We start from the raw sequence: 16,807 nt of genomic DNA, 5'->3' as shown, positions 1-16,807 counted from the left end.
TAGTTCATTTTTTCCCTTGCTTCCCTTGCCTTTTGCGTTGTTCCTAGGAAGATGTTGCTGTGGCAGAGGTCGAAGAGGTTGCTGCCTGTGTTCTCCTCAAGGATTTTGATGGATTCCTTTCTCACATTGAGGTCCTTCATCCATTTTGAGTCTATTTTCGTGTGTGGTGTAAGGAAATGGTCCAATTTCATTTTTCTGCATGTGGCTGTCCAATTTTCCCAACACCATTTATTGAAGAGGCTGTCTTTTTTCCATTGGACATTCTTTCCTGCTTTGTCGAAGATTAGTTGACCATAGAGTTGAGGGTCTATTTCTGGGCTTTCTATTCTGTTCCCTTGATCTATGTGTCTGTTTTTGTGCCAGTACCATGCTGTCTTGATGATGACAGCTTTGTAATAGAGCCTGACGTCCGGAATTGTGATGCCACCAACTTTTGCTTTCTTTTTCAATATCCCTTTGGCTATTCGAGGTCTTTTCTGGTTCCATATAAATTTTAGAATTATTTGTTCCATTTCTTTGAAAAAGATGGATGGTACTTTGATAGGAATTGCATTAAATGTGTCAATTGCTTTAGGTAGCATAGACATTTTCACAATATTTATTCTTCCAATCCAAGAGCATGGAACATTTTTCCATTTCTTTGTGTCTTCCTCTATTTCTTTCATGAGCACTTTATAGTTTTCTGAGTATAGATTCTGTGTCTCTTTGGTTAGGTTTATTCCTAGGTATCTTGTGGTTTTGGATGCAATTGTAAATGGGATTGACTCCTTAATTTCTCTTTCTTCTGTCTTATTGCTGGTGTAGAGAAATGCAACTGATTTCTGTGCATTGATTTTCTATCCTGACACTTTACTGAATTCCTGTAAAAGTTTTAGCAGTTTTGGAGTGGAGTCTTTTGGGTTTTCCACATATAGTATCATATCATCTGCGAAGAGTGATAGTTTGACTTCTTCTTTGCCGATATGGATGCCTTTAATTTCCCTTTGTTGTCTGATTGCTGAGGCTAGGACTTCTAGTACTATGTTGAATAGCAGTGGTGATAATGGACATCCCTGCTGTGTTCCTGACCTTAGCGGAAAAGCTTTGTTTTTCTCCATTGAGAATGATATTTGCGGTGGGTTTTTCATAGATGGCTTTGATGATATTGAGGTATATGCCTCCTATCCCTACACTTTGAAGAGTTTTGATCAGGAAGGGATGCTGTACTTTGTCAAATGCTTTTTCAGCATCTATTGAGAGTATCATATGGTTCTTGTTCTTTCTTTTATTGATGTGTTGTATCACATTAATTGATTTGTGGATGTTGAACTAACCTTGCAGCCCTGGAATAAATCCCACTTAGTCATGGTGAATAATCCTTTTAATGTACTGTTGAATCCTATTGGCTAGTATTTTGTTGAGTATTTTCGCATCTGTGTTCATCAAGGATATTGGTCTATAGCTCTCTTTTCTGATGGAATCCTTGTCTAGTTTTGGGATCAAGGTGATGCTGGCCTCATAAAATGAGTTTGGAATTTTCCATCCATTTCTATTTTTTGGAACAGTTTCAGGAGAATAGGAATTAGTTCTTCTTTAAATGTTTGGTAGAATTCCCCCAGGAAGCCATCTGGCCCTGGGCTTTTGTTTGTTTGGAGATCTTTAATGACTGTTTCAATCTCCTTACTGGTTATGGGTCTGTTCAGGCTTTCTACTTCTTCCTGGTTCAGTTGTGGTAGTTTATATGTTTCTAGGAATGCATCCATTTCTTCCAGATTGTCAAATTAATTGGCGTAGAGTTGCTGAGAGTATGTTCTTATAATAGTTTGTATTCCTTTGGTGTTAGTTGTGATCTCTCCTCTTTCATTCATGATTTTATTTATTTGGGTCCTTTCTCTTTTCTTTTTGATAAGTCTGACGAGGGGTTTATCAATTTTATTAATTCTTTCAAAGAACCAGCTCCTAGTTTCGTTGATTTGTTCTATTGTTTTTTTGGTTTCTGGAAATAGATTTAATTCTAAATATGTTTCGCAAATCCCTTTCAGTGCAGAAAAAGTAAAAACATTCTGTAGGAAGTGGGATGGGAGCTGGTCAGGAAAAGAATTCTGGTCCCAGGTTTGCTAAAGGCTCATTTTACTACCTGGAATAATTCCCTCTCTCTGGTCCTTGCATTTATATAGTTTATTTATAAAACAGGAGGTTGAACAAGCTTTCTTTCATGTTTAATATTCTCAGCAGCTTTCATTTAGTCTGTGATTCCACATTAAAAAAAGATTAGTAATGATTTTTTGCAGGGCTTTTAAACTATCCCATGTTATAACAAAAGGACTAGTAAAAAATAAAGCCATTTTTGTTTTTCTAAATTAATGGAAATCTACCTCCCTCAGTTATCTTTAAGATTCAGTTCCTATAGATCTAATTGATTTGTTGCACCCAAGTTAACTGACAAGGTCATAGCTCTGCAAACATCACATTGATTTGACTCAATCAGCATCAATTACTCCCTGGTGATAACAACCAGTGCCTACCATGTGTCATAATTTATAGATGATATTAACACTTTAGGGAGTGAAATATAGCAAGTCATAACTAATGTTCACTGCCAAGGTAAAATAAATATAAAGAGAGAAAGAGAGACACACATACAGATGTTAATACATCTAATCCATCTTTAAGAAAAAAAGGTTGTCCAGTGAAGAAACATGGCAGGGTAAGAGACTTGGGCAGAGAAAGGACAAGTGAATGGGTCAAACCTGAGAGCATTACAAGTTTCAGCAGAAAGATGATGAGAAAATAGTGGAGAGAAACCTCTGCAGAGTGCTTATCAATTAGTAATAATTATGTTCATTTTAAACCACAATCGTTGTCTTTTTCAGTTTGCTGTTGCATTTACTAAGCTTTAATGACAAATATTGCCAGTATTCAGGCATGTACTTCTAAACACAACACAGTAATCCAGGAGGGGTGAATTATTTCCTATAAAAAGAGTTTATACAATTTATCTAGAATGACTAATATATCACTGTCAGACATAATGTGATTAGTTTTATTATCTTGGAGTCATACAACAATTTAGATACCACACATAATGCCTTAAATATTAGAGGATAAAGGGGCAACATGAATATATGTTCTGCTTTGAGGTGGGTTCTCTATAGACATGCAGATTCAAATACTATTTTGGGAAACATGTTGCCTATATTCTAAGCCTTTAAGAGAATATTTTGATACTATTTATTTCCAGTAGCCATTAATATGGAAAGAACATAAATATGAAGCACTTAATACAAATTAAAGCATATCTATCATTTTTATTTAAAAAAATCTTGTGATTATATACCTCAGGTTCATTTAGATTACTCAACAACGTTAAAAAAAACCAAGAATTTCTAAAAATAATCATCACTGACCATTCAGATTACTAATTTAAGTTCTGAAGAAGCTTTTTTGGAACTGTTGTTGGGAATTCAAGGCACAGCATAATAAAGCAGAACAAGTGAACTTAATTTAATTGAGTGAGAAGGAATAAGATTATAAAGGAGAAAAACATGCAAAGATAAAGAAAATATCTTGTAAAAAGAACTAAAGAAAAGTAACTATTTTCTAAGTTTTATAAATTATAAGAAATGCACTCTTGATTTCAGATTCAAGGGCTACAATAAATACTGAACCTGACATATGAGTGCCTAATATTGAAATGACTGGTTTTAAAGTCACGAGAAGTTTGTTCTACCATTATTATCACCTTCTATTAATCAAGTTCACATGCAATTTTCTGAGAGAATCTATTGCTGCCATTATTCTCCACTTCTATTTCTGGCTTTATATAAATATCTATTTCCTAAACAAGTAAGAGGTTTACCCTAAACTTAATTCTGATACATTATTATGTTTTAATGACAAGAGCAGCAAAAAAAATGTTAATTTTCTAGGCTCAGTAAACATATTTTAAGATAAATTTACCATATTATCATGGAAAGATGGCCATGACAAATTATAGGGAAAAAAATACACACTTTGTATATTTTATAAGGAGTGATACATTTTTTAAGACAAATAAGCATGTCAACATTGCAGTCGTGCTTATATCTACCTTATGTATTTTTTTTAAGATTTTATTTATTTATTTGTCACAGAGATAGAGAGATCACAAGTAAGCAAAGGGGCAAGCAGAGAGAGAGGGGGAAGAAGGCTCCTCACTGAGCAGAGAGCCAGATGCAGGGCTTGATACCAGCACCCTGAGACCATGACCTGAGCTGAAGGCAGAGGCTTAATCCACTGAGCCACACAGGCGCCCCTTATGTATCTTCTTGAGGAATATATGCCAAACATAGCAGGGGTTCCCTTCAACTGGTGGCATTTCAGTTCATTTAAAATTTCTTCTTTATAATATTTTATATTATATGAAATTTTATCATGAACACTAAAGGAGTTAACAAAGGAGGAATAGGACAAGGGTCCATATGACTTGATAATTGATGCCTATGTACCTGATCCAGTAACTCAAAAGAGTCATATAGAAGGAAAGAGGATAGAGTAGGTAAGATGTAAATAAATATAATCAATGAATAAAGCACAAATTGTGACTTTCACAGGTTCCCCATTTATAGAATATGATTTACTTTTTATAGTATTTGATGTGAAAATTTTTCTAAAAATTGGTATACTTTGATTAAAGCAAAATAAAAAGTTTATTCTGATACATGTGCACTATTAAGTAGTGCTTTTAAAACATATAACACATAAAGAATACATATTACAGGAGCACCAAATTATTTGGTATTTTTTATTTGTTTGTTTTTCAAATATAAGCCCCAGAATCTCAATCAGAACTTTCTACTATGCTTATTTGGCCAGATACATATAATTGAAGACACTTAAAGAAGTTGTGTATTTGGAACACTATAAGTAGTACAAAAAGGCAATATATACTATATATAAAAAGTATATATAAAGTAATAACAGTCTAAATTTCAACCCATTTCTACTTCCAGTTAAATGCATTTACATAACTACAACAGGATAAAGTCTCAAAAAAAATGCATTCATTGCTGTCCATTTATTTACTTGAAGAGATTACTTACAAAAAAAAATTCTGAAAGATATAGGGGAAATTAGAGAATAAATGCAGAATGTTTTAAAAATCAGAAAAATGAAGTTGAATTCCTTAAAAAATCCAATGTAAAGGTCAGAGTTGTGGGAATTGATGTTGGGAGCCAGCTCTCTCTGTCCCTGATTATTACTCTGATGAGCCTATCAGCTAAATCATCTTGTCCATGCTAACATTTATTGTATCTCCTTTGCCCTCTCGTGTCTTAACAGTAACAATGAGCATACACATTAGGACTGAAAGATATCAATTGGTTTATAAACAATAAAGACCATTATCCTACCTTTTGAAAGACAACCATACAAGGGATTCATTGAAAAGAAGAAAGTAGGAAGAAGCATGTGGTGTTTTCCTATGACAAAATTACTTAAACTAAATTACTTAATTTCCATGCTTTCTGTGACTGATACAAGAACAACTCTAGCCCCAAAACCATTATTTATAGACTGTTCTGTTTGCTCAGCCAATCGCTGTCAATTTGGTACATTTCCTTATCTTTTGGTTTTTATATCCTTTGGTACTTCTGTTTTCAAAGACTTTCCTTAAATAATAATTAAGAAAAATAATTAAATTTTGTGCTTATTTTTATATAGTTCATATATCTACTGACATTGCCATAAAAAGGAATTTTAATAAGGTTTTATCTATTCTAATATTTAATATAGCAAAGGCAATTTGCTTTCTAATTTTTACTATTGGCTTTATGGCCTTCATTTGGGTAAATTTAGAATTTAACTTTTTTATGTTTATGTTAGTAAAAGATTATAAAGTGCTTATGATGAACTGAACACCATGCAGGGCATGGGGGAAGCAGGCTGGATGGAATTCATTCCTAGACTCAAGGAAATTAAACTGAGTAGACTGATGTGTAAATAATTCTGACAAAATTAGATACAATATGAAAATAACATACTGGAGGGCTTTATGAGTTTTTAAATTTTACTATTAATAAAAAGAGTCCTGAGAAACATCCACTTTGGTAGTTTGCTGAGTGACTTTGGTATTCAGACTGAATGAAAATTATTGAGTGAGTGACCTTGAATAAGTCATTCACTCTCTTTACACTATAATTTTTGCAACAATAAACTGTGAATAACACAACCCAGGTTTTTTATAAGAATTAAATAAAATAGTGCAGTTAAGACATTCTCTACAGGGGTTGGCCAGAAATAATCAATAAAAGAGAGTTAAAACCACCACTATCCTCTTTCCCTCATGATATTATCATCCCTATTATTGTCATTATCAACACAAACTCGCCTTTCAAGGACTAGGGCTCATCAGCTGGAAACAGGATGGCATTTGGGGGGGAAGAGAAGGAGTCTAAGTTAGTTGTAGACAGAGTTTAGCACATATACGAGGAGCAGTGGCAAGAAATGAGACTGGAGATGAAAAGCGAGGCAAATTGTTAGGAGTGTTTATGGGATACAAAGTAGTTTGAATTTCATTTAGACAGTGAGGATTCCCTAAGATACTTTTGAGTATGTGGATGGCAATTTGACTTACAGTTTTAAAGGCAAACTGCTGGTACTAATGAGGATAAATTGAAATAGGGTACAACAAGAGAAGCTAGAACTTGATATTTCTTAGGCATAGTCATCGTGTGTTTCTGTAAAATTATTTCCTTTTTTTAACTTGCATTAGATAAATTCTACATTACATTTTCTCTGGTTCCTAAACACTATACCTACAACTGTAATTATCTTAAATCTTTGAGCTAACTGGATAGACAGCATTTCCCTTCTGCTTTACCTATACTGTATCCTCATTCAACCTTATTTTGTACCTTGTCCTTTGAATTGCCTGTATATTCTAAATTTGGGATATCTATCTCTAACTAATCGATGACCTCAATTACTCATTGAATAAGTATTTTTTGCTATGTGTGAGGCATGGACCGGAATCCACTTGACTGGGCCCTGGGAGCCCCCACCCCCCCATCATTTGGTTAAACATTAATCTGGGCGTAACTGTGTGGGTGTTTCTGGAAAAGATGAACATTTGAGCCAATAGATTCAGTGAAGCAGACTGCCTTCCTCCATCTGGGCACTGTATGCCCTGCTCATCCAATCCAATGAAGACCTGAATAGAAGAAAAGGCAGAAGAAGAGAGAATTGGGTCTTCTCCTGCCTTTAGAAATAGGCAAAGATTGGAATTTAAACTATTGGTTTTCCTGGTACTAGGCCTTTGAACTCTGACTAGAACTATATGATCGCCTCTCCCTGAGTCTCCAGCTTGCTGATGGCCAGTGTTGGACATCTCAGCATCCACAACTGAATGAGGCAATTCCTTAAAATGAATCCTAGTGCCTAGATAAATAGATGGATAGATAGATGAATACATGAATAATGTATGAAAACTATTTGCTCATTCTTTTTACAAGTAAAATTTTCAGTAAGAATGTGCCATTTCTCTCTCTTTCCAATCCTTACATAGTATGATCAAAGTTGATGTAGCAGATTTAGATCACTCTGACCGATAGCGTTAATATTACTCCATGATCGTTTTCATCATATTCAACCTTTTCATCTTGGTATTTATGGGAAACATTTTGGCCTCTATTATCTTAGAGGCCTTTCCTAAAAAATCAGTCAGTTTCATTCTCTTGTTCTAATTCTTTAGGTTGAAAATGAAAATTACTTTTCTTCTTCTAATTGCTTAATATAAATTAATTAACTTTCTACTTGGGTGAACCATTTTAGAAGAGAATTCAGGGTAGAAAGGAGAAGAAGGGCAACAGAAGGAATGAAAGGTCCCAGTTATGTTCTTACAAAGCTTATAATGTGATGTCCTACCTTTAATTTTCAGGATCATTAATTTTCTTCCAATTTAACAAGTAGAAAGACTAATTTCCATGTCTACTTCCATTATATCTATAGGGATGAGTAAACCATTTCTACCGTATTGGCTTGTTTTGTTGTCTTTTTTTAAAATATAAACTTGTAGTTTCCATTTATTCCTTCTTTCAAAAAAAAAAGTTTTAGCCCTAATTACTTCTAGCAAAGACAGACAAGACTCAGACCCTTCCTTTAACTTTCTAATCATCTGAATGGGAGAAAGGCACACACACTCTCACACACTTAACAATACCACAAGAATTGAGTAGGTGGTAAGATAATACAAGGTATGGTAGAGAAAAACTGTCTGGGGGTAGGTGGTGTGGGAAGGCCTGCATCTTTTTGCTGTGGTTGGTGTTTCTTCTGGTCCCTGAAGTGAAAAATTACGTTTATCTCTCTTGGTAAGCTGTACTGGGATGGGGTAGTTACTTGCTATCCTTCTGGACATATAAAGTAATAGTATGAAATAAATTCTTCCTTCTTCCCAAAATAAAAATCACAGAGTATTTACTAGATGTATTTAGTCACATCCTTACCCAAGTTACCACAGTCTTCTGTTCATGAATTTATTTTTTATCACGCATTATTTTAATACAGCATTTATCCTGTTACATTTTAATTATTTGTACTCCTTGTAGGAAATATCTTGCCTTGTATAAAAATGTTTCAGTCCCAGTGTCTGGTAAACACTAGTCACTGGTTATTGTTTGTATAAGGAACTAATGGATGAGTGTAACCATTGTATTGCCACTTGGAGGGGTTTAGAAAGATTCCTTTGTGCCAGTATTTCATCCTCAACTGCTTACTTTAGTGCCGGAAATTCTACCATTAGGAATGTATTTCTGTGCACAATGCCTAGAGGGATGCTCGTTAAATCAGTGATATCCAAGAGAGAAGCTGTCCTCCTCCTCTGACAGCTACATGCTAAGGAAAAGAAAGGTCCTGATAAGCTTTTAGATTTCTGTGTTCTCTTCCTTCTTTCTGTCCATGTTCCAGAGCCCAAAGGAGTTGCAAATATATCGACAAATCTCTACTATTTCGAGTGAGGTGAGTGATTTTCCTTCATTTCAGTGCAATAGGAATAATTTCTTATGGTTACTATAAAAGGAATATACCTTACTTCATATTCATAACCTATCATTTCTGATTAATTTATATACCAATGATCTCCCTCATCTGTTGAGACTCATCCAGGTACAAGCAATGCACACACAGTGGCAGGGGAAAAAATGCATCAGAAAGTGATTTTCTAGAATTCTAAAAATGCTTGATCTAAATGGAACTTAGTAATGGTACAGCTCAACATCTTCAACTCAGAGGAGGAAACTGAGGGTCAAGGCTGTCAACTTTCTCAGAATTCATTTGAAAGCTTTTTTTAACCTACCAACATGAAATATTTTGAGAATAAGATTCACTCAAAGATCTAAGAATATACTAAACTGGGTTGAACATAATCTTTCAGTAGAGCCACACACACAATTTTTCCCTACCTATCAGCCAAGGAAGGCAAAGGAAACATGTAAATATATAGTAAACATGCACATACACATGAAAACACATACACAAACATACTCGCACCTATGTCTTAATGGTATTACCTCTTACATCCACTGGTGTCTCGGCACTAATAACAGTGCAGATGGGACTAATCGAATTACCACAGCCCTCCTAAGAATCAATTTTATCTTCTGTTCCCTTATCTCTTAATTTTGTAGATATATGATAGAATTCTTCATATGTTAAGTCCTTAAGTCTTTTATGAAGAATCAGGCTGTGTTCCATTCACAGTGCTTATAGTCCCACTGGATGGATCCTTAAAGACCTAAGGAGGACATATTCTTTTGTCTGACTTTCTTGGTCTTAATAAGCATAAGAATATGAGACCTAGGAGCAATGTGCCACTGTCTGGTCTCCATTACTCCCAGACAGAAGCAGGGCCAGTACAATGATTAATTTATAACAATCACTAAACAACTCTCTATTGCTCTACTGAATAAAATAATAAATAGAAGAGTGAAAGGGAGCAAAACACGCCTGTATGTATGTGTGCATGTGTGAGATGGAAAGGAAAAATATGTATATCTATCAGTTATCAGTTAGGGTTCTATTTGGTCCATTTAACAAAAGTCAACTGCAATGGCTTAATATATTCAAACTATCTTTCCTGACTATGTTATTTATAGTATGCCCTTTGTCTCAAATATTGTTGCATTATGGCTGTTCCAGTGTCACTTTAACATTTTACATAGGAGAAAGGAAGTAGAAAGAGCTGATAAAACTTTCCAAGGAATCCCCAGTATATTTCTGCTTATATAATATTGGAACACAGTATATCATATGACCAACTCTTTTGTAAGGCAGGCTGGAAACTTAAGATTTTATGCTTTCTTGTTTGTTTGTTTGTTTGTTTGTTTAAATTAGATATATAGCACCTGGCACAATATAAAGTTTTTTTTACAGTAAGGAAGAATGGCATATAGTATGATGGCTTTTTACACATAAGTTTCATTTCCCACAATTTTAGGCAAATTATTTTCTCTTTATAACTCAAATATTTACTTGGAGGAAATTGAAAGCTTTAGGCTAAATAAGGGCTTACAAATCCATATGATTACAGAGTCCAGGGAGGTGATGTAAAGAGAAAGTGGTTGGTGGGGACTGTGAAACTCTCGGGATCTCAGGACTCAGCTGAAGGGGGATACAATTTTTCAGCTTCAACAAGATAATGGTCATGCAGGAACGTGTATAAGGTCTTCTAAATTTTCCAAATAAATTGAAGATTTCCATCTTTGTGTCAAAATTCATCATTTTCAATGCTGGTAACTAATACAAACATTTTAAAACATAATAAAACAAAGCAAAACACATCTGGGGGTTGGACTTGGCCTAGGAGGAAAAGAGTTTAGGACATTAAGGATTTATCAGTTCTCAGGACCCTTTTAATAAAATAGTCTGTGTCCTGGCTTCCCATCTGATCCAAGTACAGGACACTTTTCACAGTATCACTGTTCTACTCTTAAAATAACAGAAGGCAATGTCATACGCCCCAAAAGCAAGTTTCTGTGCAAGTTGCCTTTGGAATCTGACTTTACTACTCTATAAATTTTCCTTTGTCTTGTTCACCACTGCAAAGAAACATAGAACACAATTATGTTGTTGGACATGTTTATGTTTCAACATAAATAATTACATCTTTGGTGGGTATAATTTATATAAGCTGCATTAAATTATGAGGACTAATACTGGCTGTTAAATTCTACCCCACAAAAACACTCCTATTCCATGAATGTGTAAACAAAATATTTTCTATACGTTAGACATGGTTAAGTTTTTCTAATTTCCAAGATGGTTAACCATAATTGGGGGACAGTGTGCAACTAAATTCAGAAATGTTAAGTGGATTGCAGAGAAGGAAATTCAACTCACCTGGCCGGCCAGCCAGATGCTGATTGTTCTGACAGTTATGACAATGAGAGAAGAACACCAACAAGAATGAGCACGGGAACCACATGAGGGGTCTCTCAGTGCACTTCTACTACAGTTTTCACCAGATGGTCCAAAAGGAGTACTTAGAAAATCACTTGCCTTGTCCTGAGATAATTGTGACCACACACAAAATAAATGACTAAGCCCATCAGGGTCTGATATGTAGTAGGAATTCATAAGTATTTGTTAAATTAAGGGTTACCTTAACAAAAAAAAAAAAAAAAAAAAAGAAAGAAAAGCTGTGAATGGTACTGATAGCATTTCATGGAGACACACACCAAAAACCCTGTGATCAACTTTCTAAAAGTATGCTGAACATAGCTACATCTCAAGCAAACTTAATGTTACCAAGAGTATGAGTAATTCTTGTCACTTAAAAAGGGACTTGGAGAATAATTCTGTTGACATAACCTCATATGGACCCTACCACACCCCACCCAGATGTCATCAGACATACCAGCTGTCATCCAGATTTCAGAATTAGATACCTTACCTCTTGCCATGAGTCCATCCACCATATCATGGGGTAGTCCTTCCTCCCTTTTTCCTTTCTTTCTGTGGAATATGCATCCCACAATCTGCACAGATAGAGCCCTTGAGCCTTCAGTTTTACTGTCTCTGCAATTTTGCATGCTGCTACTGTTCTTTATTAGCAATACCGTTAACTATAAAGTACAGTGACTTAATTCTTTAAACTCTCTAGGCAGGCAAAGTAGCCAATGTCACAGTGGACTGTCTAGAGCAATTAAAAAGAAAAACTGCTGAGCATAACTTTCAACCTTAGCAATGAGTTGTACATCTTATAAGAACTTCTTGAAGATGAACCCACTAAGGTAGCAATTTCACTAGTACTACTGTTGTCACACTTGCTGTACTTTTTTATTTTTCTTTTTTGGCCCCAGAGAATTTTATTGACAGGGCCAAGGCTGACATTAATTGTTAAACCAGAAAAAATGAACTAAGTTGAGTTCATTCTTTCATTTTTCTTTCTTAATGTATAAATAATTTAAATGATGTCATATTTCATGGGAAATTACTTATTATCTCTTCATTCTTAGTAGTAATCTACTGATAGAACTTCAGAAGTGACAGATGGGGCCAATGACATTTAATCAAATTAATAACCAGATAAATATTTGTACAGATTATATAAACATTTTGTAGTAGTGTATTTAAAATCTATAATCTGAACTATATCTATATAGGTGAGGATCTGCCAAAGAAACAGAAACTCAAAAATTAATCACTGGATCAATCTACATATCTATCTGGAGAGATTTATTTTAAAGAATCAGTTCATAGGATTATGAAAAATTGGCAAGTCCAAAATCTGATGGAGTAGGCTGGCAATATGGGGACTCAGAGAAAAGAAGCAGTTTGAGTTCAAAAACAGTCTGTTGGCAGAGTTCCTTCTGTCTCCAGGAAGTCTTTTTTCTATTATGGCCTTCAACAAATTGGGTGAGGACCACTCATATTATGGAGGATAATCTGCTTTCTCAAAGTCTACTGATTTAAATATTAACCTTACTGAGAAAAATAAACAAAATAAATAAATAAATAAATAAATAAATAAAACGAACCTTCACAGAAATATCCAGAATAATGTTTGACCAAATATTTGGACAAGGTGGTCCTGCCAAGTTGACACATAAAATTAAACATCACAGTATCTTATCTGTTAAATATCATCAGATTGTATTTGTGAGGCATTACTCCATTTCTATTTAAATTTAAACCCTTGTTGAAAAGAGAAACCGAATTTGGACTAGAATTATAGTGATATACAACAAGCAAATAATGTATTTATAATTATCTAAGCACTGTAAATCCAATGACTTAGAAATTAATGCCGACTCATCCTTTCTGTGTGTGTTGAAGAGAATTTTTGTTTAAATGATCAACTTAAATTCTTCTTGAGTGTTCTGCTCATTACTCCATCTGCCTAAGGGAGAAGTTTGTTCCAAGGCCAGCTAGTACACTGTTCCATTATTTTAGACCCTGTGGCTGAAAAGCATGATATTTTGTAAGACTCTGATATATGAAATGACATAAAAAAGGGTCTTCTTTGGAGCCATTCATACCCCATGATTTCCCTTAATCTGGCCAGTTACCAACCTATCACATACAAGTGAGTCTCTCCCATTTATTCATTCACTTATTCAACACATGCGATGAACCCAGCATATGACACACACTCTTCTAGGAACTAGGGATACATGACAAAATTATTACTACCCTTACTGAGTTTGCACTTTAGTATCTGGAAACAAATAATAAACACACACATCAGTAAATAAATTCAGACAGTGGTAAGTGCTATAAAGAAAATAAAACAGGGGCGCCTGGGTAGCTCAGTGGGTTCAGCCTCTACCTTCGGCTCAGATCATGATCTCAGGGTCCTGGGATTGAGTCCCGCATCAGGCTCTCCGCTCAGTGGGGAGCCTGCTTTCCCCCTCTGCCTCTCTGCCTACTTGTGATCTCTCTCTCTGTCAAATAAATAAATAAAATCTTTAAAAAAAAGAAAAAATAAAACAAAACAGAATAATGGTAGAGGAACAAAAGTCTGGGCTAATTGATTTAGGCTGTTTTAAAGAGGTTTCTCTGAAGAGGTAACATGTGAACTAAATGGGAAGAGTAAAGTCAAAGGAGAATGAGTTGGGTGCATCTGATGACTGGAAAGCAAGTCCATGGTGCAGAACGGAGAGAAGTAAAAGAACACTGTTAGGATATGGGGCCTAGAAAAACACGTAAGGACAAGTCACGCAGGACCATGAAGTGCAGGCAAACATTACAATGACAGACTCTTATTGTAAAGGAAAGACAGGACCTCAGTCACTCTAGTAGCCAACAGACACTCGAGGAAGCCAACAGAACATAGGGAGATCATTTAGGAGACCAAAGCTTCCAAACTTCAGATACTGGAACCAAAAAACTTATTGCTGATATAAGTAAGGGTGCTTCCCATGAGCTGTATGTACATCGTATCATACATATTACTCTACAGATTTTCAAAGCCATTTTATTATTTATATCTGGTTGGTCTTAGAAGGAATTCAGCAACATACGGGAAGAAAGATAGCTTGAACCATCATATGGTGAATGGATAGCTAATAAAATAAAATTGAGGCTGAGGGTCTGAAACTTTGTATTTTATAAATTAATGTTTGTGATATCCTTATATAAACACCAGCTCCTACAAAATCATCTTTCATACACAAGAATTATCTAATACCCAAGGCAACTGGAACCAACGGAGCCAGCTCTGATTGCTAGAAAGGTACCCAGCAATGTAGCCATCCCCAGGATCCTTCCCAGCAGAGCTGGGTCACAATTCAGCTGCTACAGTGAGGCTCACCTCCAAGGCTGCAATCTGACTCCACAGCTCACTCACTTACCTCGTCCTTCAAAAATACAATTAAATAACTTAGCCACCCTGGGTCCACACTATTGCTTTCAAAATTTAGGGTTTATTAACTATAAAATTAATACCAACTAAACAAGCCAAAGATTTTTTTCTTTTTTTTATTTTTAACCTTTGAGAAGAAATGTAAGTTCTCAATATGCTAAGGACACACATAGAAGGGAAAAGTCATACAAAGAACTTGTTTGGTGTGTATGGTGGGTCCCCAGCGAAGGAGGAAGTGAGCAGAAAATAGGACAAATGTGAATCTTCACTTTCTTGGGAGGGATTTTCTCAGGCCCTTACTTTATGCATTACTTTTTTGCTTATTTTAGAGAGAGGGTCTCAGCCTCCAGGAATTTATTTATTTATTTATTTTTAATCCTTAGTTTAATGGAAGATGCAGGCTTAACTTCATGGGAGATGAGTATTACTTTTCCTTCCCTGAGAAGTCTCATTAATATTTGTTTGGTATGTATGTGAGTAATTCAGCAAGCTTGTATGTGTGTGTGTATGTGTGTGTATGTGGTTTGTTTTTTAACCATACTCAATAGCCCAAGGATACACTTTGAAACCAAACACATCTAAATTAGAATATGGACCTGGTCACTTACTAGATATGTGACATGAATAATTTGTCATGTCTACCCTTTATTTTCTCTTTTTTTAAAAGAGAGCAAGATCTATTAGGTTTTTTTTTTCTTTTTCCTTTCTCTTTTCTTCTTTTCTTAATTTTCATTTTTTCCTTCATCTCTTGAACACAATCTTTGGATTCGTCGGTGCTGAAATACAGCAGTGTCTAAGAGGACCCGACATGAAGTTGGCATATAACAGCCACTCCAAAAGTTGGAAATTTCCAAATGTCACGGTACAGAAGAACCATCTGAGAATCCTGTTAAAACTGTAGATTCCTGGGGTGCCTGGTGGCTCAGCAGGTTAAGCTTTTGCCTTCATTCAGGTTCTGACCTCAGGGTCTTGGGATGGAGCCCTGACTCAGCAGGGTTGCGGCGGCGGAGGGTATCCCTGCAGGGAGTCTGCTTCTCCCTCTCCCTGCTCATGTGCAAGTTCTATCTCTAATAAATAAATAAAATCTTTTAAAAAAATGCAGATTCCTGGAGTGCCTCTGTGGCTCAGTCACAGTTAAGCCTCAAACACTTGGTTTTGGCTCAAATCATGATCTCAGGGTCATGGGATCAGAGCTGCATCTGCCTCCCTGCTCAGCAAGGAGCCTACCTGAAATTATTTCTATCTCTTTCTCCCTTCCCCTCTGCCTCTCTCCTCACTCTCTCTTTCTCTCCCTCTCCTGATCATAAGTGAATGAATGAATGAATAGAAAGAAAGAAAGAAACTTTTTAAAAATGCAGATTCCTGAGTCTGAACCTCAGAGATTCTGATTCCTAGGTCTACAAAGGAAGTTCCAGAAATTTGTATTTTTAACAAGCCCCTCAAAATTTGCTAAAATTAAATTCCTGTTAATTATATTTGGAGAAAAAAGAAAACAACAAGAAATTTGAGCTTCATTTGTCTATGACCCTCTGTCATTTCACAGTTAAGCCTTGCTCTAATTCTGGTTCCCACCACAAACATCTGACTCTTGACCTCCTACATGCTGGCATGGCATACAACAACAGGACAGAAGCCACTTCTCAGGAGCCTTTTTTTTTTCTTTTTTTCTTTTCCTGTGTCTGCCCCCTTCTAGATGACAATTTTTTATATACCGCACCTGACTTATTTCCTTACTACTATCATTTGCCTCTTTCTTCCTAGGTTGCCTTCTGCTTTTTGGACTCCTAATTGTCCTAAGTTACATGAAAATTCATCAGCTTCTCAGCAGAGAAGGTGGGTTGTGTTACATCAGCCTAATACTGGGCATTACATTTCCCAGATACCCCTTTCCATACTGTTCCAAGGTAGAGAAGAGAAACTTGTTACATATGAAAAGTAGAAGAGAAAAAGAAGTCACTACTTTCAGAAAGTCATATAAGAAAGGACACATGG

The 16,807-nt window shown here is 35.5% G+C and overlaps 1 protein-coding gene and 1 long non-coding RNA gene across 3 annotated transcripts in view; one reads left to right on the top strand and one right to left on the bottom strand.

Annotated features, from left to right (window-relative positions):
* Window positions 1-16,807, bottom strand: part of DPP10 (dipeptidyl peptidase like 10) — a 599,077-nt gene that overhangs the window by 184,059 nt on the left and 398,211 nt on the right. The gene's annotated exons all lie outside the window — the stretch shown is intronic.
* The window catches only part of LOC132013062 (uncharacterized), a 32,568-nt gene continuing 24,693 nt past the window's right edge, over window positions 8,933-16,807 (top strand). Inside the window, exon 1 of the long non-coding RNA XR_009402865.1 lies at window positions 8,933-8,970. This is a non-coding gene — a long non-coding RNA (uncharacterized LOC132013062). The remainder of the gene's footprint in view (window positions 8,971-16,807) is intronic.

Source organism: Mustela nigripes, chromosome 3 (assembly GCF_022355385.1).
Source record: "Mustela nigripes isolate SB6536 chromosome 3, MUSNIG.SB6536, whole genome shotgun sequence".
Classification (NCBI taxonomy): Eukaryota; Metazoa; Chordata; class Mammalia; order Carnivora; family Mustelidae; genus Mustela; species Mustela nigripes.
The sequence above is the reverse complement of the archived record's forward strand: the minus strand, read 5'-3'. Positions and strand labels throughout refer to the sequence as shown.